Below are 26,190 nucleotides of genomic sequence, written 5' to 3'. Positions count from 1 at the left end.
GTGCATATCAGTCATTCACTGAACAGCCATTATATTTGGGACTGGTCAGTAATATGCTTTTACTTCTAGTGGTGAGTTTTTTTGCTGCAAACTCCAAAGCTCACCCCTAAAGTAAGGGAACAGCTATCCTGAATGAAGCTACATGAAGCCCCCTTACCCTTATTTAGAATTGTGCTAGCTCACAATATGAGTGATATGGTTTCCCAGCTTATAGAAGCAGCGGGGTAACTGGAGACATTTGCTTTTTTGCTATCAGGCAAGTGGTTATCACTTACTGGTTTTGTAGGAAGTACTTGACTTTAAAATTGGACATACTAGGGGCACCTGCGTGGCTCAGTCTATTAAGCATCCGACTGTTGATCTCAGCTTAGGTCTTGATTTCAGGATTGTGAGTTCAGGCCCCTCACTGGGCTCCATGCTGGGCATAGAGTGAGCGAGCATGGATACATACATACATACGTACATACATACATAAAAATAAAGTTGAACAGACTGGAGCTCAGTTCCTGTTGACGACTTCTCTGGCCTCACTTTGCTCGTCTAGAAGATGAAGGTAATCGCTACCTCAAGATTGTTGTGAGGAGTAGAGATTGTAATGAAGTACCCAGTTTATAGTGTTTGGTCAGTAAATAAATGATAATGATTATTTTTTCAAAGCAGTGCTTTGGGCTTTAACCTACATGGGAAAAATAAGTTGTCATTTATTTTCAGTTGTCTTTTATCAGCGTGTCCACTTTATGTTCTAGTCAACACATTTGAACTATCAAAACTAATGACAAAGCAAGGAGGAGGTGCTAATGAACCCAGTGTTTTGGTGGGCTTCCCCATGATTCTGCTCACCTGTCCCAAGTTCCTTTGTGATCTCCAGTACCCCTACCTTTCAGGTGGGCTGCTGCATCATGCTGTACATCCTGGACTCTTCATTTCAACCACATTTCTACTTGAGACAGTTTAGAGGAAAGCCAGTGGTCTGAGTGTGTATTCTATTTCCCCAAGTACAGACATCAGGGGGCGCCTTTATAAATGAAAAAATAAAATAAACAGATCTCCAGCAGGAAAGAGGCCTCCCTCTGCCTCCACCAATGATGTATGGGGTGCTCAGGCAGTAGTCACGCCTGGAGTTTGAGCCCATCTGTTTTCTCTGTTCACCTCCTGAGTACTGTCCCCTTGTGGTTTGCATCATTCCCAGAGACCAGCCAACTCCAACCCTCCTCTAGCCACTTGGTCAATAGCTGTCTTATTTAAACACACTCCTTCTCTTTGGGTGCCAGATGTTAAGTTTCAAGGCAGCAGAGGCCAGGCTGGCTAACGCTGTGACACCTGCTTTAGCAGGCAAGCCAGTCAGCTGCTGCTTCTGATGTTGTTGGCCCTTTTTCATGGACAGCATCAGGGTTTCACCCCACCAAGCACACACACAGGCAGCTGAGGGAGCCTCATAAATTATGGTTTTGTTTGTTTACTCAGGGCAAGCAGCGTGGTGTAGTGGAAAGAGCCCTGCACTTTGAAGCAGAAAACATGGGTTTGAGTCCTCACTGGTTATGTGATTTTGTCTTCAGAGCACCTCTTTCTCTGTAGATTTATAGTGTCTGAGATGGTGATAAGTGCTATTTGTTTATCTGCTTATTGGCCATCTCTTCTACCACGATGTAAATTTCAGTAAGTCAGGGGCTGTCTTGGCCATCATTCTAACTCCAGCACCTAGGACAGTGCCTAGAACATAGTAGGTTCTTAGAAAATATTTATTGAGGGGCACCAGGGTGGCGCAGTTGGTTAAGCATTCAACTCTTGGTTTTGGCTCAGATTGTGATCTTGGAGTGGTGATCTTGGTGGTGGGATCAAGCCCTGCTCTGTCTCCATGCTCAGCAGGGGGTCAGCTTGAATATTTTTTTTTCTCTCCTTCCCTTTGCCTGACCCCTTGTGTATGTGCACTCTCTCTCTCAAATAAGTAAATAAATCTTGAAAAATAATATTTATTGGGGTGCCCAGATGGCTCAGTTGGTTAAGCGTCTGCCTTTGGCTCAGGTCATGATCCCGGGATCCTGGGATCAAGCCCCACATGGGGCTCCCTGCTCAGTGGGGAGTCTTCTTCTCCTTCTCCCTCTGCCTGCCTCTTCTACTTGTGCACTCTCTTGCTCTCTTTCTCTCCTTGTCAAATAAATAAATAAAATCTTTAAATAATAATAATATTTATTGAATGAACTCCGTATATAAATAATAATATTTATTGGTGAACTTTGAAACTACCTTGTCTCCCTACTATGATCCTTGAAAAGTCTTATCTTCTCTGGGCCTTAGTTTTGTCAGCTGTAAAATGAAGGCATCAGATCTCTGTTCCTCATGCTCTAAGATAATAAGGATTTGCTCATTTAACAAATTATTTCGGGCCTCTATTCTGGGCACTCTGCTAAGCCCTGAAAATATAGTCACGAACAAGTCAGAAACAGAACTGCACTCATGGGGTTTTGAAAGGGAGAGGCTGGCTACCAAGTAAGTAATGGGGTAAACATGTATTTAAGGACCATTGTGATAAGACTTACAAAGGATCTGCAGAGGGCACTGCAAGAGGATTTAATTAATAGGGAGAACCTATTCATGCTGGGGGGTAGTCTGGGAAGATGACCTGATGAAAGTGACATTTAAGCTCTGGTTCTACAGCTCAATAGGGAAAAGGAGTATGGGATTTCAGCCAGAAGGAAGGGCTTATGTGAAAACCCTGGGAAAAAGTGTTGCTGGAACAATGACCAATAAGGAGGTTGTGCCCAAGATGAGGCTAGAGAGGTAGGATGGGCTAGACTATTGGGACCTTTGTGGCTGTGGTAAGGATTTTGTCATTCTAAAGGCAAAGGGAAGCCAGTAAAGATAATTCCTATCAGTATGGAGCGCTCACTAGTACAGACAAAAAGGAAAGTTGGATCCCCTCCTTATGTGTATGTCCAGTGTGATAGGGCAGATAGATAGTACTCCATTTTGTAGATGAAGAAAGGGAAATTAAGTGATTTTGCAAGTCACAGGTAGAGCTTAGTCTTTAAAATTTTTGTCCACATCTCTCAATACTCTTCCATGTTTAGAGAATTGAGAGCTTTTTCCCCCTCTCAAATCCTCCAAATGGCTAAATTTTAGACCTAAATATCTTGTAATAATAACTCTCATCTGAAAATTGTAAGCAACTTTTAAGCAAGTCTGATAGAGACAAATTTCTCCTGAGCAGTTTCTCCTGCTTACATTTTGGGGAACTACAACCAAATTTTTGATGCATTTTTAGTTGTCCTTAGGAAGGATTTCTAGGAATTGTGTCAAAGGGTTATTGTGTCAAAGGACGTAAGTTCTTAAAGAACTCTTGACACATACTGCCTGGTTGCCCCACCCCACCCCCTGCCAAGGTTGTACCAATTTTGATGCTCATCATCAGTATATGAAAATGACTTTCTCAGTGCTTCAAATAATGACTCTTACTGCTTTAAGCCAATCTTAATTTCTTAAGCAAAGCTAAATAAAGCTGAGTTTCCAGTTGTTTTGTTCATTTGGAGACAGGAAATTCAACTAGGCTTTCACAGTATTAATTGGGGGAAGAAAGTGAAGCTAGAGAGATAGCACCCAAGGGAAGCAGGAAACTCCCAGAGGCCTAGGAGCCAGAAAGTACCTCCTGTGAAGTCTGGTCATTCACTGACACAAGGCACTCTTTTGTGTGTACAGTTGGTGCTGTTCACAACTTGGTGTGGTTCCTGGGGACATAAGTAGGGACTCTAAAGCTGAAAGATCTCTTAAAAACACCGAGAAAGAAGAAGCTCAAGCATAAGCTGAGTTGGTGGAAAGAGCAACAATGAGTTACGACTACCAGCAGAATCAAGAGAGTATCAGCATGGGCTTTGTTAGCTCTGCAAGTGGGGATGCAGACCTAAGAATCAGAGATCTTGGTGGCATGATGGGGCTGGAACTTTATCTCCCTACAGTGCCTTGCACAGAGTAGGGGCTCTGGGAGTGTTTCAGAGCCAAGCTTAGTTAACAGTAATTTGCTATTAATTCAGATATTTGATATGCAAAGCAATGGAAATGAAGATTAGGGCATGGTTCATGTCCCCACAGATCTTCCAATCTAGTGATGGTTAACCAAAAGTTATAAGCAATTACAAAATACTAAGAGGAGGGATAGGAGAGGAGAAGTACGGGGTACCATGAAAGTATATAGCAGGGGCCCCCCATGTCTAGCCTTAGTGGATATAGTAGGATATAGGGTAATTTCAATGAAGACAGAGCTGTATATACCTTATTCATTGTTGTATCCCAGTACCTGCTATATGAGGGGTGCCCCATAAACATTTGATGAATGAATCAACAAAGGAAGGAATGAATGATGTGCTGTCTAAATTGGTAAGCCCAGTGGAGGATGGGAATAATGTTTCATACAGAGATAAAGGCAAGGTAAAGGACTGGATAGATTAAGAAAGTAGGTTGATGCAGCTGAAGCAAAGTCAAGGGAACACAGAGAAACAAGATTCAAGGGTGAAGAGGTCAAAGGAAGTCAGGCTAAGGAGGATCTTCTAAGGTCTGTAAGGGACTTTGGATTTTTTTGTAAGAAACAAGAAACCAAGGTAAGTTATTGAGCAAGGAAGTGATACAATCAGATGACAGAGCTAACAGTAGTTAGTTATTACATGTCAGCCATATGCTAGAGACTTTATATATAATATCTCTTATTTTCAGAACAACCCTGCAAGGTATATGTAATCCCCTATTCTATAGATGAGATAATGTGGCCTACCTAAAGTCGAATAGCACATCTGGGATTGAAATCAAGGCCTGTGTATTCTTTCCACTAGATCCCACTGCCTCCCTACTGCTTGATAGTCTCACTTTCATTTCTTGTGAAAATGCCTTCCCCTGGTCCTTGACTCCAAGAACACCAGCCTTTAGCTGGTGAGCCTTTAGCATGTGAGTAGCTGGTTAGGACAATCCAAAGCCTACACATTATGCCACTGCTGCTGAATTTATGCGATGGTGAGAACTTGTCGCTTCAAGTATGATTCTTCACCTGTCTGTGTTCAATCATATCTGCCCCATACAGATTTTAGCACATTATACCATAACCATGGTATTAACACAGCAGTCATTTGTGGAGCTTCTGCAAAGTGCAGGCACTATCAGGAATTCATATATATATATTTTTTTCATCTTAAAAACAGTATTTTGAGGTAGCTATAATTAACATGATTTTGACATGAAAAAAATTGAGGCCAAAAGAGGTTAAGTGACTTGTCCAAGATCACACAGTTAAAAAATGATGAGAGGGTCATGCAGAGTAAATGATACTAAATTAGCTCTTATGCCACAAACAACTGTAAAATTGGATACAACATATGAAATAATTGTCTTCAGATGTTGGACAACAGACAGAGTAGGAATATCATCCCTAATAGAAATAAAACAAGTGATGTACCTCATTATCAACGAATTTGGAAGCATTTTCTAGGTCCTGATGCAGGGATTTGCTAGGATGAGGAAACAAATCAGAGTTCAGGATTATTGAGGCAGGTGAAATTTGCAGGGCAGGGTTTCAAAAGCTGGTATAGAAAAGGAGCTCTGAAATATGCATAGGTGTCCCCTATACATAGATAGGTAGATAATCCACAAGGCCAAACAGAGAACAACTACTGGAGAACCATGAGCTAAACAACTACTACTATATGCAGAAAACTGGGGTATGTTTGAGTTACAACTAGCCGGAGTGTGGAGATCTCTTCGAGTATTCCAAGCATCCAGTAGAGCTCTCAGAAATTCCAAGCCTTAAAGGCAGGTCTAATCTAGCCCTGGAGTAAAGGCTACTCTAGGAATACCCTAACAGGCTTTAAAACTGTCCTCAAAAGGATCAGGTTCATCCACAACTAAATGATCTGCCTGCCAGAGCAAAACTCAGCATCCCATTAAGGAATACAACAAAATCCCCACCCAACAATGTAGCATCCATAGTGTCTAGCACAAAATATATTAATAAACATGCAAAGAAGCAGAAAAATGTGACTCATAATCAGAAAAATAATTTAGTAGAAATACAGCCATATGTAACATTAATGTTTGCAGTTAACAGAAAGCTTAAATTATTTATAAACATGTTCAGGGCATTAGAGAAAAGTATAAACATAATGAGGGAGAATAAGGAATCTCAACAGGGAACCAAAAATTATCCAAAAAGAATTAAATAGAAATTATAGAACTGGAAAATAATTTTTGAAAAATTCAGTGGGTGAGGCACCTTGGTGGCTCAGTTGGTTAAGCCTCCTACTCTTGATTTCAGCTCAGGTCATGATCTCAAAGTCCTGGATAGAGCCCCGCATTGGGCTCCCCACTCAGTAGGGAATCTGCTTGTCTCCCTCTCCCTTTGCCCATTCCCCACACTCACATCCAATCTCTATCTAAAATACATATTTAAAAAAAATTCACTGCCTGATCTGCAATCACAATCACAATCCCAGCAAGTTATTTTGTGAACATGGACAAACCAATTCTAAAGTTTATATGGAGAGGTAGAAGATCTCCAGAATAGCTAACAGAATATTAAAGGAGAAGAACAAAGTTCAGAGTCACTCCCTGACTTGAAGACTTATTATAAAGCTGTAGTGTGTGATGTTGGTAAAAGAATAGACAGATCAATGAAACAGCATAGAGAGCCCCAAAGTAGACCCATATAACTATAGTCCACTGATTATCGATACAGGAGCACAGGCAATACTATGGAGCAAAGATAGTCTTTTCAACAAATGGTGATGAACAGCTGGACATTCACATGGGAGAAAAGATCTAGACACAGAAATTCTACCCTTCACAAAAATTAACTCAAGATGGATCATAGACCTAAATATGAAACACAAAACTATAAAACTCCTAGAAGATAACATAGGAGAAAACCTAGATGACCTTGAGTATGGTAATTACTTTTTAACGTCAAAATATCAAAAACACAAAGAAAGAATTGATAAGATAGACTTCATTAAAATTAAATGCTTTAAAAAAAAAAGAAAAGCTTTTGCTCTGTGAAGGTTACTCTTTTTTTTTTTTTTAAAGATTTTTATTTATTTATTTGACAGAGAGAAATCACAAGTAGATGGTTACTCTTAAGAGAAAGAGAAAGTAAGTCACAGACTTAGAGAAAATATTTGCAACAGATAAATCTGATATAAGACTATTCAAAATATATAAAGAACTCCTAAAACTCACCAAGGAAACAACCAAATTTTTTTAAAAATAGGAAAAATACTTAAACAGACTATGACCAAAGAAGAAAATACTCATGACAAATAAACATATGAAAAGATGTTCTACATCATTTGTCATTAGGGAATTATAGATTAAAATAATAATAAAAAAAATAATAATGAGATACCACTATTCACGTATTAGGCCAAAATCCACAACACTGACAACACCAAATGTTGAAAAGGATATGGAGCATTAGGAACTTTCATTTGTTGCTAGTAGAAATGCACAATGGTACAGTCACTTGGAAGATAGGAAGTTTCTTACAAAACAGTCTTACCGTATGATCCAGCAATTGTGCTCTTTGATATTTACCCAAATGAAGTGAAACTTATGTCCACACAAAAATTTTATGTCTACACAAAAACCTGTACCTGGATGTTTAGGGCAGCATTATTCATACATAAATTAAGAACTAGCAGAACCGAAAAAAGTAGATAAATCCACAGTTTAGGTGGATACAGAAAAATGAAGGCACGACCTCTGGAGTGGCAGAGTAAGGAGCTCAAAAAATCCTATAAAACATATAAAAAACCCAGAACATTAAAACTGAACAAAATTGTCAAAAGGGATCAAGGGCTTACAACAAATTGAGAAGCACTTATTCATGAAAAACTACTGAACCTTTGGTAAGAACAGTGGCTGTCTATGACGTCTTAGCCTGTGGCTGTTCCTAACCCTTTCCCCCCGCCCCCACACTACCACCCTAGCTCACCTACCTCGGTAAGTGTTCTACAGAGAGAGGCAAGTCATGGAAAACTGCGTCTTTGCTTTGGCAAGGTGCTCCCTTGATTTGAAAAACCCCATGCCCGGGGGCATTGAAAGAAACAGAGCAATCTCAATGGCAAAACAAAAAACAAGGAAGGACAATTCAGCTAGCTTGAGTTCAGGTCCTGGTTAGGGCAAGAGGTCAGAAATTTAGCAGAGTTATACATGGAATGATACAGTCATAGTGGGTCTTGATAAGTTCCCACGTATTTCTGACAAAGCACACACATGAACAGGAGGGCAGAGTGCTGTGGCTGTCCACATATTCCTGGTGGAACTTGAGACCACGTAGACAGGCAGAGGAATACAGTAGTTCCCAACAGAAAGTAAAAGCTGTCGCAGACTTATAAACTCCCTGAATTTTGAATGTACTCTCACACACACACATTAGATTTATCACAAAGCCATTGAAGAAGGTGTAAGTCTTATGGGCTCAAAGTATTTGAGCACATCCTCTGACCAATCGTTGGCTGACTACTTAGCAATGCAGATACAGAGGCAAGGAAGCAAGATGTAAATATAACAGGAATTTTATTTATTTACTTATTTTTAAAGGTTTTATTTATTTATTTGACAGAGATCACAAGTAGGCAGAGAGACAGGCAGAGGGAAAGGGAGAAGCAGGCCCCCTGCTGAGCAGAGAGCCCGATGTGGGGCTCAATCCCAGGACTCTGGGATCATGACCTGAGCCAAAGGCAGAGGCTTTAACCCACTGAGCCACCCAGGCACCCCCATAACAAGAATTTTTTTAAAAAATTAGAAAGACAACAATGACTGCACACTGCAGCTTCCACAGATCTAGTCGTGGCCAGTTACTAAGCAACCAAAAGCAACAACAGTCTGTAGGGAGAAAATATCAGATTTCAGAATGGCCAGAACATATTATCAAACAAACCAAAAAATGAGATACACAAAGAAATGGGAAACTATGGCCCATATTTGGGGAAAAATGCACTCAGAACAATAATATATAAGACTTTAAAAAACCTTAACTAATTTGACTTGACTGACATTTACAAAACAGGACACTCAACTGCAGAAGGCTTATTCTTTTGAAGTGCATGTGGAAGATAATCACATGTATTTTTACAAAATTTAACACCTATTGTTTTCTTAAAAAGTTTATTTAAGTAATCTCTACACCTAAGGTGGGGCTCAGACTCAGCCCCAAGATCAAGAGCTGCACCCTCTTCCACCCAAGTCACCAGGCACCCCTTAAAACCTATTGTTGATAAGGAGAAGAAAGAAACTTTCCCCAAACTGAAACAGAACAAAACATAATCTGTAAAGCTGGATCTATAAGAATTCTATGGCTAAGTGATACTTTATAGTGAAATATTGAACACTTTCCCACTAAGTTTAGGAGCAAGGCAATGATATCAGCTATCATCAATTCACTCAATACTATATTCTTGGAGGTTCTGGCCAATGTAATAGGATGAGAAAAGTAGCCAAAAGACATTAAAATTAAAAAGGAAGTAAACTTTTATTTTCAAAGAGCATGATCAAATAAATAGAAAAATCTAAGAAATATAACCAAAAAAACCCGACTTGAGGCAATAGTGAATTTAGTAAAGTGACAGAATATCAGGTCAACATATAAGATCACTTGCAGGACGCCTGGGTGTCTCAGTGGGTTAAGCCTATGCCTTGGGCTCAGGTCATGATCTCAGGGTCCTGGGATCTAGTCCCGGATCAGGCGCTCTCCTGGGCAGGGAGCCTGCTTCTTCCTCTCTCTCTGCCTGCTGCTCTGCCTACCTGTGATCTCTGTCAAATAAATAAAATCTTTAAAAAAAAAAAGAATCAATTGTATTTATATATACTAACAATAAACAATTGGAAAACTTTAAAAATACTATTTATAATAGCATTGAAAACATAAAGTAGGGGCACCTGGATGGCTCAGTTTGTTAAGTGACTACCTTTGGCTCAGGTCATGATCCTGGAGTCCTGGGATTGAGTCCCTTATCAGGCTCCCTGCTCACAGGAGTCTACTTCTCCTGCTAACATCTCTCCTCTCATGGTCTCTCTCTCTGTCTCTCTCTCAAATAAATAAATAAAATGTTTTTTAAAAAAAGAAAACAAAGTATTTAGGAATAAATAGAACCTACAAATACTGAATAGAGAAATCAAAGAAATTCAGAATTAATGGAAAAATATACCATGCTCATGGGTTGGAAGAACACAATACTGTTAAATTTTTTTAAAAGATTTTATTTGTTTGTTTGACAGAGACACAGCAAGAGAGGGAACACAAGCAGGGGGAGTGGGAGAGGGAGAAGCAGGCTTCCCTGTGATCAGGGAGCCTGATATGGGGCTTGATCCCAGGACTCTCGGATCATGACCTGAGCTGAAGTCAGACACTTAATGACTGAGCCACCCAGGCACCGCACAATACTGTTAATTTGTCAATTTTCCTCAAATTGATCAATACATTCAAAGCAATTTCTAGTCATACTTTTTTTTTTTAGAAACTGACAGGTTGGTACAAATATTTATATGGAAATATAAAAGCTCTAGAATAAGCAGTCTTGAAATAAGACAGAGGTGAAGAATTTACATTACCTGATTTCTGTCTGGGCTTAGAGAAACGCTACACTAGTTAAGACATTGTGGTGCTGGCATAAAGATAGGAAAGATAGATCATTGGGACAGAATGGTAAGTCTAGAAATGGTATTGAATTGATTTCATCCAAAAAAAGCAAAAGCAATTCAATGTAGAAAGAAAAGTATGTTCAACACACAGTGCTAAAAAAATTGCTATGAAATTTTTTCTAGAAGATTATTTTCATGATCTTTGGATAGCGAAAGATTTCTTAGAACCCAGAACCGTGAAAGAAAAATCAATAAAATGGAATTCACCAAAACTTAAAATTTAAAGCTTCTGCATCTCAAAAGGCATCATTAAGAAAATGAGTAGGAAAGTAAATTTCCTTATCTATGTCTGTATGTTTGACAAAGGACTTCTATCTAGAATATGTAAACAACACCTATAGCTCAATAGTATGACACAATTAAAATGCATTTTTTAAAAAATGGGCAAAAGATATGAACGTGTGTTTAATATCATTATTCATCAGCAAAATGTAAATTAAAATGTTGAGATGCACAACATGCCCACTAGAATGGCTAAAATCAAAAGGACACGTCACGTCTAGTGCACTAAGGATAGTGAAGTAAGCAAAATACATTGCTGGTGGGAGTGTAAAGTGTAGTGGTGCAACCACTTTGAAAATTAGTCTGGAACTTTCTCATAAAGTTAACATGCACCTACCAAATGACCCAGCGATTCCACTTGTCAATATTTACCCAAGAAAATGAAAACAAATGTAGAGAGATTTGTACAGTAATATCCATAGGAGCTTCATTTCAAAACTGGAAACAACCCAGATATCTACCAACAGGTAATGGGATAAGCAAATTGATATCCATATAATAGAATAAAATTCAGCAATGAAAAGGAACAAACTCTACTGAACATTTAAAGAAAATTTAATACCAATTCTTCACACTCTTTCAAAAATCGGAGAAAACACTTCTCAACTCATTCTGTGAGGTCATTGTTACTCTGATACTAGAAACCAGACAAAGGCATTACAAGAAGATGACAAATATCTCTCATGAATACAGATGTAAAAATCCTCAACAGAATATTACCAGACTGAATCCAGCAACATAAGAAAGAATTATTCACTCTGACCAAGCAAGATTCAGCCTAGAAATGTAAGATTCATTTAACATCTGAAAATCAGTTAATGTAACATACCTTATCAAGAAGAGACATAAACTACATGATCATTTCAACAGAGTCAGAAAAAGCATTTGAGAAAGTCCAGTACTGTTTCTTGGTTTAAAAAACTAAAAGGGAGCACCTGGGTGGCTCAGTGGGTTAAGCCTCTGCCTTCAGCTCAGGTCATGATCCCAGGGTCCTGGGATTGAGCCCTGCATTGGGGTCTCTGCTCGGTGGGGAGCCTGCTTCCCCTTCTCTCTATGCCTGCCTCTCTGCCTATTTGTGATCTCTGTCTGTCAAATAAATAAATAAAATCTTTAAAAAAAAAAACAACTCAACACCACAGGGGCTAAAGGTAGGGAGAAAGGGGAATTCTTTAGTGACCATAGACTTTCAGTTTCACAAGATGAAGAGTTCTAGAGGTTGGTTGCACAACATGAATGTACTTAACACTATTGAACTGTACGCTTTAAAATGGTTAGCATGGTACATTTTATATTATGGATACTTTAGCACAATCAAAAAAATTTTTCAATAAAAATGTTTAACTCGGGGGGCGCCTGGGTGGCTCAGTGGGTTAGGCCGCTGCCTTCAGCTCAGGTCATGATCTCGGGGTCCTGGGATTGAGTCCCGCATTGGACTCTCTGCTCGGCAGGGAGCCTGCTTCCTCCTCTCTCTCTCTGCCTGCCTCTCTGCCTACTTGTGATCTCTCTGTGTCAAATAAATAAATAAAAAATCTTAAAAAAAAAAATGTTTAACTCGGGACACCTGGGTGGCTCAGTGGGTTAAGCCTCTGCCTTCAGCTCAGGTCATGAACTCAGGGTCCTGGAATCGAGCCCGGCTTCAGGCTCTCTGCTCAGCAGGGAGCCTGCTTTCCCCACCCCCACCCCTGCCCTACCTGCCACTCTGCCTACTTGTCATCTCTGTCTGTCAAATAAATAAATGAATAATCTTAAAAAAATAAAAACATTTAACTCAAAATGGACCACAGACCTAAATATAATAACTAAAAGCTATAAAACTCTTTCAAGAAGACAGGAATAAAGCTTTGTGATCAGGCCTTCTTAAACACCAAAGGTCAGGCCTTCTTAAACACCAAAACTATAAGTGACAAAAGAAAAAGTAGGTAAATTGGAATTTAAAGGATACCTTCAGGAAATGAAAAGACCTCCTACCGAATAGGAGAAAATATTTGCAAATGATTTATCTGATAAGGGAATTGTATCCAGAATACATAAAGAACTACTACAACTCGACAGTAGAAAGACAGTAATCCAACTGAAAAACAGGCAAAGGATCTGAACGGACAGTTATCCAGAGAAAACATACAAATGTCCAAAAAACTCACAAAAAATGTTCAGGATCCTCAGTCATCAGAAAAATGCAAATGAAAATTATGAGAAACCACTTTATGCTTGCTGGGATGTCTATAATAAAGATTGACAATAGCATGTGTCAGTGAGGACATGGATACATTGCAAACCTCATACCTTGCTGGTGGGAATGTAAAATGGCACAGCCATTTTGGAAGGCTGTTTGGCAGTTTATAGTCACCATATGACCCAGAAATTCTACTCTTAGGTATATACCCCAAGGAAATAAAGCATACATCCACATAAAAAGTTGTATACAAATGTTCATGGCAACATTATTCATCATAGATAAAGAGTATAAACAGCTCAAATATCCATGAACTGATGAACAGTTAGGTAAAAGTGGTATATCTGCCCAATGGAATACTATTCAGCCATTAAAAAGGACAAAGCACCAATACACGCTACAACATGGATGGACCTTATAAACATTATACTAAGAGATAGAAGCCAGACGCACAGGCTAAATATAATGTAACAATGGAATACAGAGTAGCTGCATATCTTAGTACTTCCTGGATGCATAAATTAATTAATAATTAAGTAAAATACCCATGCCAACTGGATTTAGAAGGTGAAAGAGACATGAAACTGCGGTAAAGATGAGTTTGCTAAGCTGCCTGAGTGAGGGGCAGGAACATTAAAGAGATCAGGAGAGGCAGGGTAGGATCTGAAACTCAGATCCCAGAGGAGAGCACAGTTGTGAGAGTCCTTGGCTTAGAGGTGATAGGTTAAGCGGGGGCGATGTTTTAATTCACAAGGGAAGAAGTTCGGAAATAAGAGCAGAGTGGGGACAGCTGAGCCCTCTGCCCTTGTTTCTGGAAGAAGATGTCTGAGATCCTGGGCATTCAAGTAGCATGAGGGGTGTGTGTGCTGGGGAAAGAACCGAGGACTTGAGTCAGAGGATCCAGGTTCTTTAGCTCTGCCTTGCTGTATGACCTTGAGTAGCTGATCCTCCTGTCTGAGGCTCTTTCTTCACCTGTAATCAGGGATAATAATCCCAGCCCTCTTTCCCAACACTATTGCATGGACCAAAAGGGAGAATGCAAAAGAAAGTGCTTTGTAAACCGTAAAAGACTCATCAGATGTAAGGAGTTACTATTGCTGCAGTGGGAGATGCAGAAGGCCAATAAAATGGATTGGGTTGCAATAAGCACAGGGGTTACTTTCTGTTTCTTAAAAAAAAGAAAAAAGGAAAGAAAAACCAGCAGCAGCAAGTACTGCCAGGTGCACAACGTAGTTTTTCCAACTTTGAGAAGCAAATAACAGAGAGGGGCCAACTGGCTCATCCCAGGAGGCCTGTCTTCACCAATTGAATCAGAAATCACGGCTCAGGGAATAGTTGCAGGCAAGGGCCCAGGACAGCAGGCCCTGTCCTGGCGGGGCGGGACCCAGGGGGTATGGGGCCAACAAAGGTTGTCCACATGGCCGGAGACCCGGGCCCTGGGCCCCTGTGGCTTGGAGCTTCCTTCGGTCCCCGCCCAACCAGATGTATTCCTTAGAGTCCCAGGTGGCCCATGAAGGGGCTGCCAGATCCCAGGCCACATTCAGGAGCATCACCTCAGGGTTAGGCAGAGAAGTGACCATGGCTTCACCACAAAATAGGCCAGGCTGAGTTGCTATAGCTCCCCAGGTGGCCAGCCTCATTAGAGCTCAGGGCCGCATTGGGCCTGCCAGAACTGCGGGCCAAGCCAAGCGCGGGAGGCGTGGCGAGGCTGCTTTCAGTTCTTTTCAGGCCCAGAGACACGTTCCCCCAGTGCCTGGCTAGAGGCGAGCCCCTGAAGTTTGTGTGCTGGCCCAGAGACAGTCGTCTCAACTAGTACCTTTAAGGCAGCCACGCTTTTCTCAAATCTCCTTAGCCAGGGCGAGAGAAGACATTAATGACCATCTAGTCCAGCCTGCCTGCCCCCGTTTTCAGCTGAAGAACCTGAGGCCCAGAGAGGCAGGAACTTGCTGAAAGGTCAGATCAGGGGAGCTTCTCTGAGGCCGAACAACAGTGCTGAGAACAGAAATCAAGTCTCTGGCCTCCCAGCTGTCCGCCTCTCCTCTCCCCTCCTCCTTTTCCCATTACCGGTATTTTCCAGTCTCTTCTCCTTGGGGCTGCTGCCCTCTCACCTCTCTGAACTTCCTGGCCAGGCCTACCAGTCCGAGGTGTCCACCTGAGGTTAAGATTCTGCTTCCCCGCCTCTGCTGTGCACTTGCCAGCTCAGAGATGGTCCCTGGTGGTGGGCCTGGGGCATGGGCGGGGGAGAAGTAAGGTCAGGAGCTGCAAAAGCCAGTCCAGGGCAGCTACTAATGGTTATATGGGGGTGCTGAGACCCTGCTTTGGAGCTTCTCATAACCCTCCTTCGGCTACCTTTGTTCTTCCCCTCTGCATTCACTCTTCAGTCCCTGAAACCTTGCTGAGGACTTGAACTCAGAGCGCTGCCTTGTGCAAGGCATCAGGACACAGCTACTACTTACCAACTCACCCCTGCCCTCAGGTGCCCCCAGTCTGGTGGCGGTGGCATTTGCCCCCAGGATGATCAGCATAGGATATGAGGGCAGCATGGAACACTCTAGAAGCCCAGGAGAGGCCCCCTCTACTCCCAGCCTGGGCAGTCAGAGAAGGCCTCGAGCTCCAATGCAGCTCTAGGACACTTTTCCTAGGCAAGTAGGTGGAGAAAGGCCACACTAAGACCAGAAGGTAAGCAGCGTGACAGCATTGGGGAACGGTGCTGGATTTCGTGTGGTTTAAACCATAGGCTGGGCAGGGGTGAGTGTGGGTGAGGCTGGGGGTTGCCAGGGGCCGTATGTGAAGGGGGCTGAAGGCAGGTCCAGTGTATATTTTCCAACACCAACAAGCCATTAGGTCAGTTCTGATGCTGCCTATCTGGAGATAGCATCAGATCCCATGGGTGAAGGGTTCCATCCCACAAGACTGCCCTCACCTGTGCTTCTGGCCAGTTGGTTCTAAATTGGAGGTTCCCACAGCCTCTTCCTTGGGTTCAATTACTTTGGGTAGAGCAGCTCACAGAACTCGGAGGAAGATTTCTGTTGATGAGTTTATTATAAAGGATACTATAAAGAATATATATGAATAGCTAGATAAACAGGTACAAAAGGCAGTATCAGGTCCAGCCGTCCCTTTTCCCTCATGTCCTGGGCATTCTGGAGAGGTGCTGGGGCAGCCCACCAGTGAGCCCATATTCTTTATGGAGTGCCAGGCCTGGTATTTCTTTTCCTTACTGAACCTTAGCATGTCATCCTTGGGCAGGGCCCACGCTAATCTTCTCTGTATCATTCCAATCTTAGAATTTGTGCTGCCAAAGCGATCACTCCCTGACGGAACCTTAGTCTCCCCATCAGCAACAGGACAGATGAAGCCTAGTCATCTCTCAGGGGCTTTCACTCCTAGATGAATCAGAAGCAGCTATGGAACTTTGTACAAGACAAACACGTGGGCCCCATCCGAGGTTTATTAAATCATCCTTTCATTCCACAAATATTTTTGTGCATATACAACGTGCTCGACACGGTTCTAGGCAGTAGGCGTACAGCAAGGCACAAAGACCCTGGGCCACCTTCATGGAGTTTCCACTCAGAATCTCTGGAGACAGGCCCAGACATCTGTATTTAGAAAAGCTCCACTAGCAATTCCAAAGCCCAGTGTTAGAGGCTGAATTGTGTCCCCCTCAAAATTCATGTGTTGAAGTCCTACCCCTCAGTACCTCAGAATGTGATTGTGTTTGGAGATAGGGTCTTTAAAGAGGTGAGTAGCACCCACATTTCCCTCAGAGCCATGCCTTCGTGAAACAGAGGGAGCTAACCCGCTTCCATCAGGGCCAAACCTATAGAGATGTCTCTGAGCTTTGGGTTACCTAGCTCACACTACCCAGATGTGCCTCTCGTTTGCCTTCTGTATCCTTGTCCAGTGCTTTAAGCTGTAGTTCCTGGGCGAGGCTGACTATCTGAGTTTGCTAGGGCTACCATTTCTAAGTATGCCAGACTGAATAGCTCCAACAACAGAAATGTGTTTTCTCACAAATCTGGGGGGTAGAACTCCAGGATCAAAGTGTTGGCAGGGTTGGTTTCTTTTGAGGCATCTCTTTGGCTTGTACATGGCCACCTTCTTGGTGTGGCTTTACATGGTCTCTCCTCTATGTCTGTGTCCTGATCCCCTCGTATAAGAACACTAGGCATATTGGATTAGACCCACTCCCTGATTTCATTGAGCCTTCCCCCAAACCCCGACAGGCCTGGTACAGGCTCCTTCCTACCCATCCTGCTTACCTCCACAAGGAGGCTCCAATGGGGCCAGGCCTTGGGAATAGCACCAAAGATCTATCCTGCCCAGAGAGACCCAGCATGGGCAAGAATCTGACCTGAGGTCACACAGCATGGTGGATACAAGCCAAGATGGAGTCTCACCGTCCCGCCCCCCCGCCCCTCCCCGGCCCTCAATGGTTCCAGCTGCTTTCTCCTTCAGCCCTGGCACCTTGCCCAAACCTGCTGCTGCCCGCTCTACTTTCCCACCCTCTCCTCCCCACCTCTTTGCCTCTGACTAAGGCCCGGAGCATGATTTCAGAATGATGAAACCCAGCTCCTGAGGTCACGCCGGCCTCTTTCAGTGGCTGTAATTTTGCACGGCCCCATTCCTCCCCCCACCCCTCCCCTCTGACCCAGTAGGCTGGGGCAGCTGCCAGGCCTTTGGCCCATGCCTGGGGAGAATGTGAGGATGAGAACCAGAAGAGATCACTCAAGCCAGGTCAAGAGGAATTATACGTTACAGATCGTCTCCTGACCCAGCACCGGTCTGGGGGACACACAGACTGATAACGCAACCTTGTGCTCACGTCATGCCTTCCCCCGTCATTCCACTTAACCATCCCTCGTAGCATCGTATTTACACTTAGGCTTTCCAGGTCAACACCAACAAGTTGCTCATACCTCTGTTCCCCCATGCCGTGCTGATTCACATCTCCAGGTGCTTGCTTCTCTGTTGTTTTCTCTGTCCAGATTGTTCTTTCTTCCTTTTTCCCTACCCTCTGCAGCTTTGCCTAGCTTCTCCTCCTCATCCTTTAAGAACAGCTCTGGCATCATCTTTTTTAGGAAGCCTGCCCTCACTGTCCTCCCACCCCCACTCCCAGCAGCTGGGCCGATGTGGTTCTCAGTGTTCACTCCTAATAATCTCTCTTTATTACATTGTTCTCAACGTTTGTCACACTGTCACGTCTGTCTCTTTACCCATCTCAAGAGCAGGGATGGGGTTGGGACTAAGTCTGGTTCATCTTGGTGCCGCAACACAGGGCAGAGCATAGAATAAGTCACTGAATGTGGGATGGCCTCCCCCACCCCACCTGCCGCCACAAAGATAGATGACATGGGGATTGGGATATCCCACTTTACAGAGAAAACCGAGGCCCCAGAGGAGTTATCTGACCTGTTAAAGGGCCCAGGATGAGTTAATAACAGAGCAGGGACTAGAATCCAGCTCTCCCTGGGCTTCAATTAGTTTTCTTGTGCTCCAAGGACAGCATTCGAGGAATAGCCAGCAGAGGGACCCACTGAGCCATACTAGGTGTATTAGTTTCCTATTGCTGCTGTAACAGATCATCATGAACTTGGTGGCTAAGAGCGACTCACTTATTGTCTCACAGTTCTGGATATCAAAAGTTCAAAATGGGTCTCACTGGGCTAAAATCAAGGTATCAGCATGTCTGTATCCCTTTCTGGAGGCTCTAGGGGAAAATCCATTTTCTTACTGTTTCGAGCATCTTGAGGCCGTCCGGATTGCTTGGATCCTTCTTCAGAGCGAGCAATGGCTGGTCAAGCCGTTCTTACATTGTATCATCCTGGCACTTCCTCTTTCCCTTCCCTCTTTATTAGAGGGCTCACCCAGACCATCCAGATGACCCATCTCAAGGTCAGTTGATCTACAACTTTAATTCCTTTTGCTATGTGATCTAACATATCCTTGGGTTCCCAGGGGTTAGGAAGTGGCCATCTTTGGGAGGGGGAGCATTGTTTTGCCTACCCTACTGATGGGCAAGGAGATAGTGGATCTGTTAAGGGTGGAGTGACCAGACTTCCCAGTGTGCCAGGGATTGTCCTGCCTTAAAGCTGTCATCCTAAAATGATTACTGATAGTGCCCTTTTCTCTCCCCCAAACATTCTGGTTTTTATGGTTACCCTAGTCATAGACTATTGGAATAGGAAATCCAAGCTTACCATTTTGCAGATGAGGAAACTGAGGCATCGTGAAGGGGAGGAACTTGCACAGTGTCACATAGCTACTGACAGAGCTGAGACTAGGATCCAGATTTTTTAAAAAAATTTTTTTAAGATTTTATTTATTTATTTGACAGAGAAAGAGAGAGAGCACAGCAGGCAGAGGGAAAGGGAGAAGCAGGCTTGCTGCAGAGAAGGGAAAGCCCAATGTGGAGCTCTATCCCAGGACTCCAGGATCATGACTGGAGCCAAAGGCAGTGGCTTAACCAACTGAGCCACCCAGGTGCCCCAGGATTGAGATTTTTTGCCAGGAAGAGGAGGCCAGCTTGGTGCTTAGGTCAAACTGAAATATTTCTTTCATCAAGCCAAGAAGGCTTCCTAGAGGAAGCAGTAGACAGTCATCTATGATGATGAAAATGAATTTATTAAATACTTCCTATGCTCCAAGGCACTGTTAATTAATGCTGATGCTTTATATGTATTATCTCCTTGGGTCCTCACAAAAATCTTGGGTCATTTCACAAATAGCGAAACTAAGATTTAGAGTGATCAGGAGCCCAAACCAGTAAAGTCTCAAGCCCTTTTCCTATTATAAACCCGATAATCTTTCCTCTCTCCCTAGAGTGTTACTGGGCTTGAGGAACTAAGAGGGCTGGAAGCCATGCCTTGGAGAGGCATGGGTTGCAGGGTGGGTAGGGAGAATGTGGAGGGGCTGCTGGCTTATAGAGGCTGCGCACTGATGAAAGAAAGGATTTGAGGCTGAGGTGGCTCAAACAGTTGTATTTAATTTCCATTCAAGACTAAAACTATGGTTGGGGCACCTGGGTGCTCAGTGGGTTAAAGCCTCTGCCTTCGGCTCAGGTGATGATCCCAGGGTCCTGGGATCGAGCCCCACATCTGGCTCTCTGCTCAGCAGGGAGCCTGCTTCCCCCCACCCCCTCTCTGCCTGCCTCTCTGCCTACTTCTGATTTCTGTCTGTCAAATAAATAAATTAAATATTTTTTTTTTAAAAAGACTAAAACTATGGTCATAGCAGGAGGAGTTCATTTTAGAGGGTTTAGTATCTTTTTTTACATATCTGCTCCATGTAGAACATTTGGAAAGTACCAGAACTGAAAAGAAGATAGTAACGATTGAGATAATTCCATTTTCCCAAAGAACCACCTTGGAGACTTTTGGCAAGTTCCTCTATAGGGAGTTTTTTCTTTTTTTCTTTTCTTTCTTTCTTTTTTTTTTTTTTTTAAGATTTTATTTATTTATTGGACAGAGAGAAAGACCCAGTGAGAGAGGGAACACAAACAGGAGGAGTGGGAGAGTGAGAAACAGGCTTCCTGCAGAGCAGGGAGCCCGGTTCAAGGCTTGATCCCAGGACCCTGGGATCATGACCCGAGCCAAAGGCAGATGTTTAACCACCCAGGCATTTCAGGGATTTTTTTTTTTTAAGATTTTATTTATTTATTTGACAGAGATCACAAGCAGGCGGAGAGAGAGGGGGGAAGCAGGCTCCCTGCTGAGCAGAGAGCCCGTTGCAGGGCTCGATCCCAGGACCCCGTGATCATGACCCGAGCCAAAGGCAGAGGCCTTAACCCACTGAGCCACCCAGGAGCCCCTCAGGGATTTTTTTTTTTAATATTTTATTTATTTATTTGACAGAGACAGAGATCACAAGTAGGCAGAGAGATGCACAGAGAGGTGGCAGCAGGCTCTGTGCTGAGCAGGGAGCCCAATCCTCCATCCCAGGACCCTGAGACCATGACCCGAGCTGAAGGCAGAGGCCTTAACCCATTGAGCCACCCACGTGCCCCTGGGGATTTTTTTCTTAATAAACTATGTCAAATAAGGAACAGAATAGGAATAATATTATCAACACCTGTGTACCTACTCTCTGGCTTAATATGTGGTTGCCTATATAATTGGTGCCTGGCATACCTTTTCCCCATTGTTCCCTCCCTCCCTGACAAGAGGTCCTTCCAGACTTTCCTGGGTGCATATCACTTGAACTTTGTAGATGTCAGTGTGCTTTTACAGTCTTGTACCAGAAGAGTTCAGGAGAGACATCAAGGGGCTCCCAATGCTCCCACACTTGGAGCTTCCCCAGTTTTTTCTTATGAAAAATAGCAACGACCTTTGCCCCGGCCCCACCTGCACTCCACCCTTGGTGCTTCCTGCCCTGGATGTGCAGCTGGGGACCTGACTTGGCCCTTCTCCCACAGCCTTCCCCACCGGTAGGACCAGCGTGTTCTCCAACCTCCCTCTCTGCCTCCACCTCTCCCTTTTCTCCCACTCAGTCTTCTCCTTTCTGTCTCTTCCCTTGTCACCCCCATCTCTCCTGTGGGGCACCTCTCCTCATCGAGGCCCCTGGCCCTCGTCTCTGTGTTACTCAGCCAGGCCCAGCAGCTGCCCCGGGGAAGAGAGCAGCCAGTGCCAGAGGCCCTGCTGCCCAAGGACTGTAAGGCCTGCCCCCCAGCATCCCCTGTCCATGCCTGGAATTCCTCTGCAGCCGCTACCTCTTTCATTGTCAGGACTGGAAGCATGCTTAGAGACTAGGCACCCCCACCCCCACCCGCAGCTGAGGAGACAGGCGGAGAAGAGAGCTGGTCTGCCCGACATCACCAGGCAGAGTGGACGACAGAGTGGAACCAGAACCGGGGGGCCCGCCTCGCATTCCACTGCTCTTGAGACCCTTCCCACAGCAGTGCACCCACTAGGCTGGACCCCTTCCCGCTTCCAGAGAACTGTGTATTGTGTGGGTGACGGGAGCGTTGGTCAGTGCCACTGCGAGAGAGCGTCCCTGGCAGGAGCATGAGCAGGATGGGTGACGGCCCCGCAACAGCCATTCAGGGGCAGAGCGTGGGAACTGGCGAGGCCTCCTGAGCCCACTCCTTCTAGTGAGGGGTGAGGCGGGGAGCAGCTCCGAGAGACTGTGCTCTTTGCCCAGGGTATGACATTTAGTCTGTGGCACTCAGTCAACTGATGGTACTGACTGTCTGCCCAAGTGGCATGCAGAAGGGGAGAAAGAAACCCACTGGGTCCTGAGGAGATGCTGGCCTCTTTTCCTGTGTCTGTGTGTCCCATCTTTCTTGGTTTTGGTCCCTTCCCTCCCCTCCTAACTCTCCTCAGTCTCCACCCCCCCATCTTTATGTCCTTGGGAAGGGGAGGGCTCTGGGGGGTGACGGGTATGAACAGGTGTTGAGGGGGAAGGAGCAGGCCTGCATGGGGATAGTGAGGGGGGCACCCTTCTTGTTGATGGTTTTGAGGTCATCCTGCTCAAAGTTTTAAATGCCAGAGGGAAAATTTGATCTTTACCCAAAAGGCTGCTGTTGGACTTACAGAGTCAGGTGACAAGATCGAGGCCTGGCTCTGTCATTTACTAGTTAGTAGTGTGATCTTGGGCAAGTCCCTAAACTTCTGTAAGCCTCCATTTCCACATCTGTACAACCGGACTGTAAGAGCATTTCACGTGCAGATTGAAGACAGTGTGGGGCAAGGACCCAGCACAGCGTTTGGCACACACATTTAACCACAGTAAATGGCAGCTGTGTGACTCCTACAAATATACTAGGCAAGACCCTGAGCTGCACCCCATCCCTTGGACCTGGGAGCTTGACCCCACAGAGGGTCAAAGGTGAGGGAGATTCGTTCTCTGTAACCGGCCAAAGAGCTCCCAGTCTTTCTGGGGCGCTAGCCGCACACACACCCAGGAGCTGCTGCAGTTCTTACTGGTGAGGGAGTCACATGTGCCAGGGTAGGGGTGGGTACCCTGGGAGGTTGACACACAGTTCTGGCCAGACCATGTGTTTTTCAGTAAAAGCTCAAAATTCTGTCACAGATGCCAGGACCCAGCCCTGGGCCAGGCCAGAGCAGGCTTCAGGGAGTGACCATAGGCAACACCTCCCCCTGCTCACAGACCCCTCTCAGCAGCAGCCCCAGGCAGCCAGGGAGACTGTCAGGACCGCAGTGCCAATGCCTCCCCTCCCCTGATGATTTGGAGTTGGACCAGCCTCCCCTGCAGCGGCCCTGAATCTCAGGTTCCCCTTTTGTGGACAGAGGTTCATACCACCCACCTGACGGGGTGAGCTGTTCAATGAGACATCATGTATGGAACACACTGCCCAGTGTGGGCAGAGAGGGCTCCCCAAGATGGTGATTAGGTCTTGTGCGGACCTCACCTTCTAGACAGACTGTGAGCCCTCGGAGGGCTACGCCAGGGTCGTGTGTGTGCGCGCATGCGCGGGCGCACACCCCTCTCAAGACCCGAATGGTACCAGGCACCCAAGTGGGGCTTTTTCTGTATCTATTGACCAAATGACTGAATCATCTGCTAACCTGAGTGAGGGAAGAAGGCGAGGATTTGCCATTTGGTGTTTTCACGCGGGTGAGGTCATAAACGATGAATCACGTGTAATTGGATGCCACGTCTCGGTGTGGTTTCCAATTTGTGATCTCATTGTATTCACACAACGCCTGCCCCCTGCCAACCTCATGTCTTGTGGGAGGATTTGGAGAAACTGGGATTGGTCTCCCCAATTTCCAGATGGGAAAACTGAGTTTGGGAGAGAGCGAGTGACTTATCTGGTTCACCTGGCCGTTAATGGCAGGGTTGGGCTTTTCACTTCCAGCCCCAGGGTTTCTGCGGCAGTCTGGTGGTTAAGTCTGGGCTGCTTGGGTTGCAAGGAATAGCGAGCCACTGAGGTACTGTGGGGAGATGGGAGACGGCAAGAGGATTTTGATGTCAGGGTCTAAACTGTACGTCTGCCGGCCTGGCAGGCCCTCCGGAGCCCTCTCCAGGCGCATCCCCAGCTCCCAGCTCAGGCCCTCCTAGTCCCATGGCTCAGCCTTCTGCTCATCTGTACTCTTTTCTGCCCACCCTCTGGGCCTCCCATGTAAGCCCCAACAAAACAAAATCAATTACATCAACAAGCATTTTGGTTGCAGGGACCACGGGCTCTCTCTCAGACCATCTTAGGAGTCCTTCTCTGGGGTGCGGAGGTGGGCCAGAGGAGAAATGCATGGCCTGGAACTGGGAAGGGCTCAGACACCAAGGTCACTCCACACGGCCTGTCCTCCTCCGCTTTCATCCATTCATTACCATGATGGGGCCCAAGCCAGACCCCTGGAGGGAGCATTCAGACAGACTGAGCTATTCACCACTGGTGAGCTGATCACCTCATAGACAGACTCTTTCCAGAGGCCACCTCAGGGCTCCAGGGAAGCCGTGAGCTGGTGCTCTTCCTACCTCTAGTCTCATCGGTGGCCTCCCCAGTGCAAACACTTGCCCAGCAGTGAGTCTTTGAAGGGGGGGTGGGGTAACATAATTGTTTCACCAGAAGGAAATGTTGGGCAGAGAAGGTAGGGCTGTGAATATCCTTAGTGCCTTCAGATTGGGTTTGCCTCTACTGACCATGGAGTCCCCCTTGGGGGCAGTATTCCTGAGCCAGGCCACCTCTTAGGGCAATTAGTCTCCCTTAGGTCTAGCCTAGAGTTGGGTGTCTTTGTCTTAAGTGTGGCTAGGATGGAAGGGGCATATAATTCAAGACTGGCAAGTTATGGGTCCAAAGTGGCCATTTTCATCAGAAGGCACTATACAGGTAGCAGCTCTCTGAGGCAGGGGATGCCTCTCTTTTGCAGATGGATCTCAGAGTCTGTGGGCAGAATGGAACAGCCAGTTTTTCCCTGGGCCCACGGTCAGAGCCCTGTCAGAGCACAAGGTGTGTGATAAATGGGGACTCAGGCAAGCATTGCATCATGGAAAGTTCTGGGCAGCAAGTGGAAAGATGTAGATGTGGTGAGGCAGCACTGTGGGTGTGGGGGAAATGGCTGGAGTGAATGGGCAGGCCCCAGATAAACTCATCTGGAATGAGCCCACTGCAGAGTAGAACTCACTGGGACATCAAAAGAGGAAGAAATGGTAGCCAGGTCCATACCCAGGGTGAGCTTGGGGATCTAGATCGTAGGGGGACAATGCCCCAAGGGCTGTTGTGAGTGACCCAGCACAGCCAGACTCCTTGGAAGGAGGTCACGTGTCTTCATATCTGCTGAGCACCATGACCCCTCCCCGCTATGAAACCTGAATAGGGCCTGTGTGAAGGCCAGGAAGATGACAGCTCTGGCCTTACCTTCCCATTCCAGGAATAAGCATTTGTATGCAGCTCGATGCATCCATGGGGAGAGCTATGGAGAACAGGGTAGAAGCTACCCAGTAGGGAGTAGCCAGCCTTCCCATACCCTCCAGGATCTACCTATGTCATGTGTTCCAGGGGATGCCACTGAGTCTCTTCAGAAACAAAACACAGCAGGGTAATGTGGTGATTCTGGTCATGGGGCCTCCTGGTGCCCTCTTAGCTCTCATCCATGGGGGCATCCAGAAGAGGAGGTTTCCAGGAGTGAGTGACTGGCCTCCTTCAAGCCATCCCCACTGATTTAGAAAGAATCCAAGGCCTCCTGAGGCAACATAGGGAAGCCCCAGTCCCAAATCTACTGGGTGACCTCAGGAAAGTTATTACCGCCTGAGCCTCAGTTTCCTCAACTACAGCCTGGAGAACACAATATGTGTTGTTTTGTGAGTTTATGTGAAAGCACCCTGAACACAGCAGAGTTCCGTGCATACCTGAGCAGTTCTTGCCATTAGACTGGAATAGAGGTTACCAAAAATCAGGGCCTGCCTGTCCAGTTTACCATTGCATACCCAGTGTCTGGCACAAAAGAGGTACTCAGAAAATCTTTTCTAAATAAACCAGCAATGGAAAAGGAGCATTTTGAGCCTCATTATTAATGACAGTCATTCCATCAGCCAGCAGAAAGGCAGGCCTCTGAAAAGGGCAGGAGGTCAGAAGACCCAAGTTTCAGCCCAGTCTTGCCACT

The 26,190-nt window shown here is 45.2% G+C and overlaps 1 protein-coding gene and 1 non-coding gene across 2 annotated transcripts in view; one reads left to right on the top strand and one right to left on the bottom strand.

Moving 5' to 3' along the window:
• Nucleotides 1-26,190, top strand: part of POLD3 (DNA polymerase delta 3, accessory subunit) — a 121,561-nt gene that overhangs the window by 74,986 nt on the left and 20,385 nt on the right. The window lies entirely within an intron of this gene.
• LOC116600433 lies at nt 16,330-16,437 on the bottom strand. The gene has a single exon (XR_004289642.1). It is a non-coding gene; the product is annotated as a U6 spliceosomal RNA (small nuclear RNA).

Source organism: Mustela erminea, chromosome 9, assembly GCF_009829155.1.
Source record: "Mustela erminea isolate mMusErm1 chromosome 9, mMusErm1.Pri, whole genome shotgun sequence".
NCBI classification, from domain to species: Eukaryota; Metazoa; Chordata; class Mammalia; order Carnivora; family Mustelidae; genus Mustela; species Mustela erminea.
This window is presented reverse-complemented; position numbering and strand designations above follow the sequence as displayed.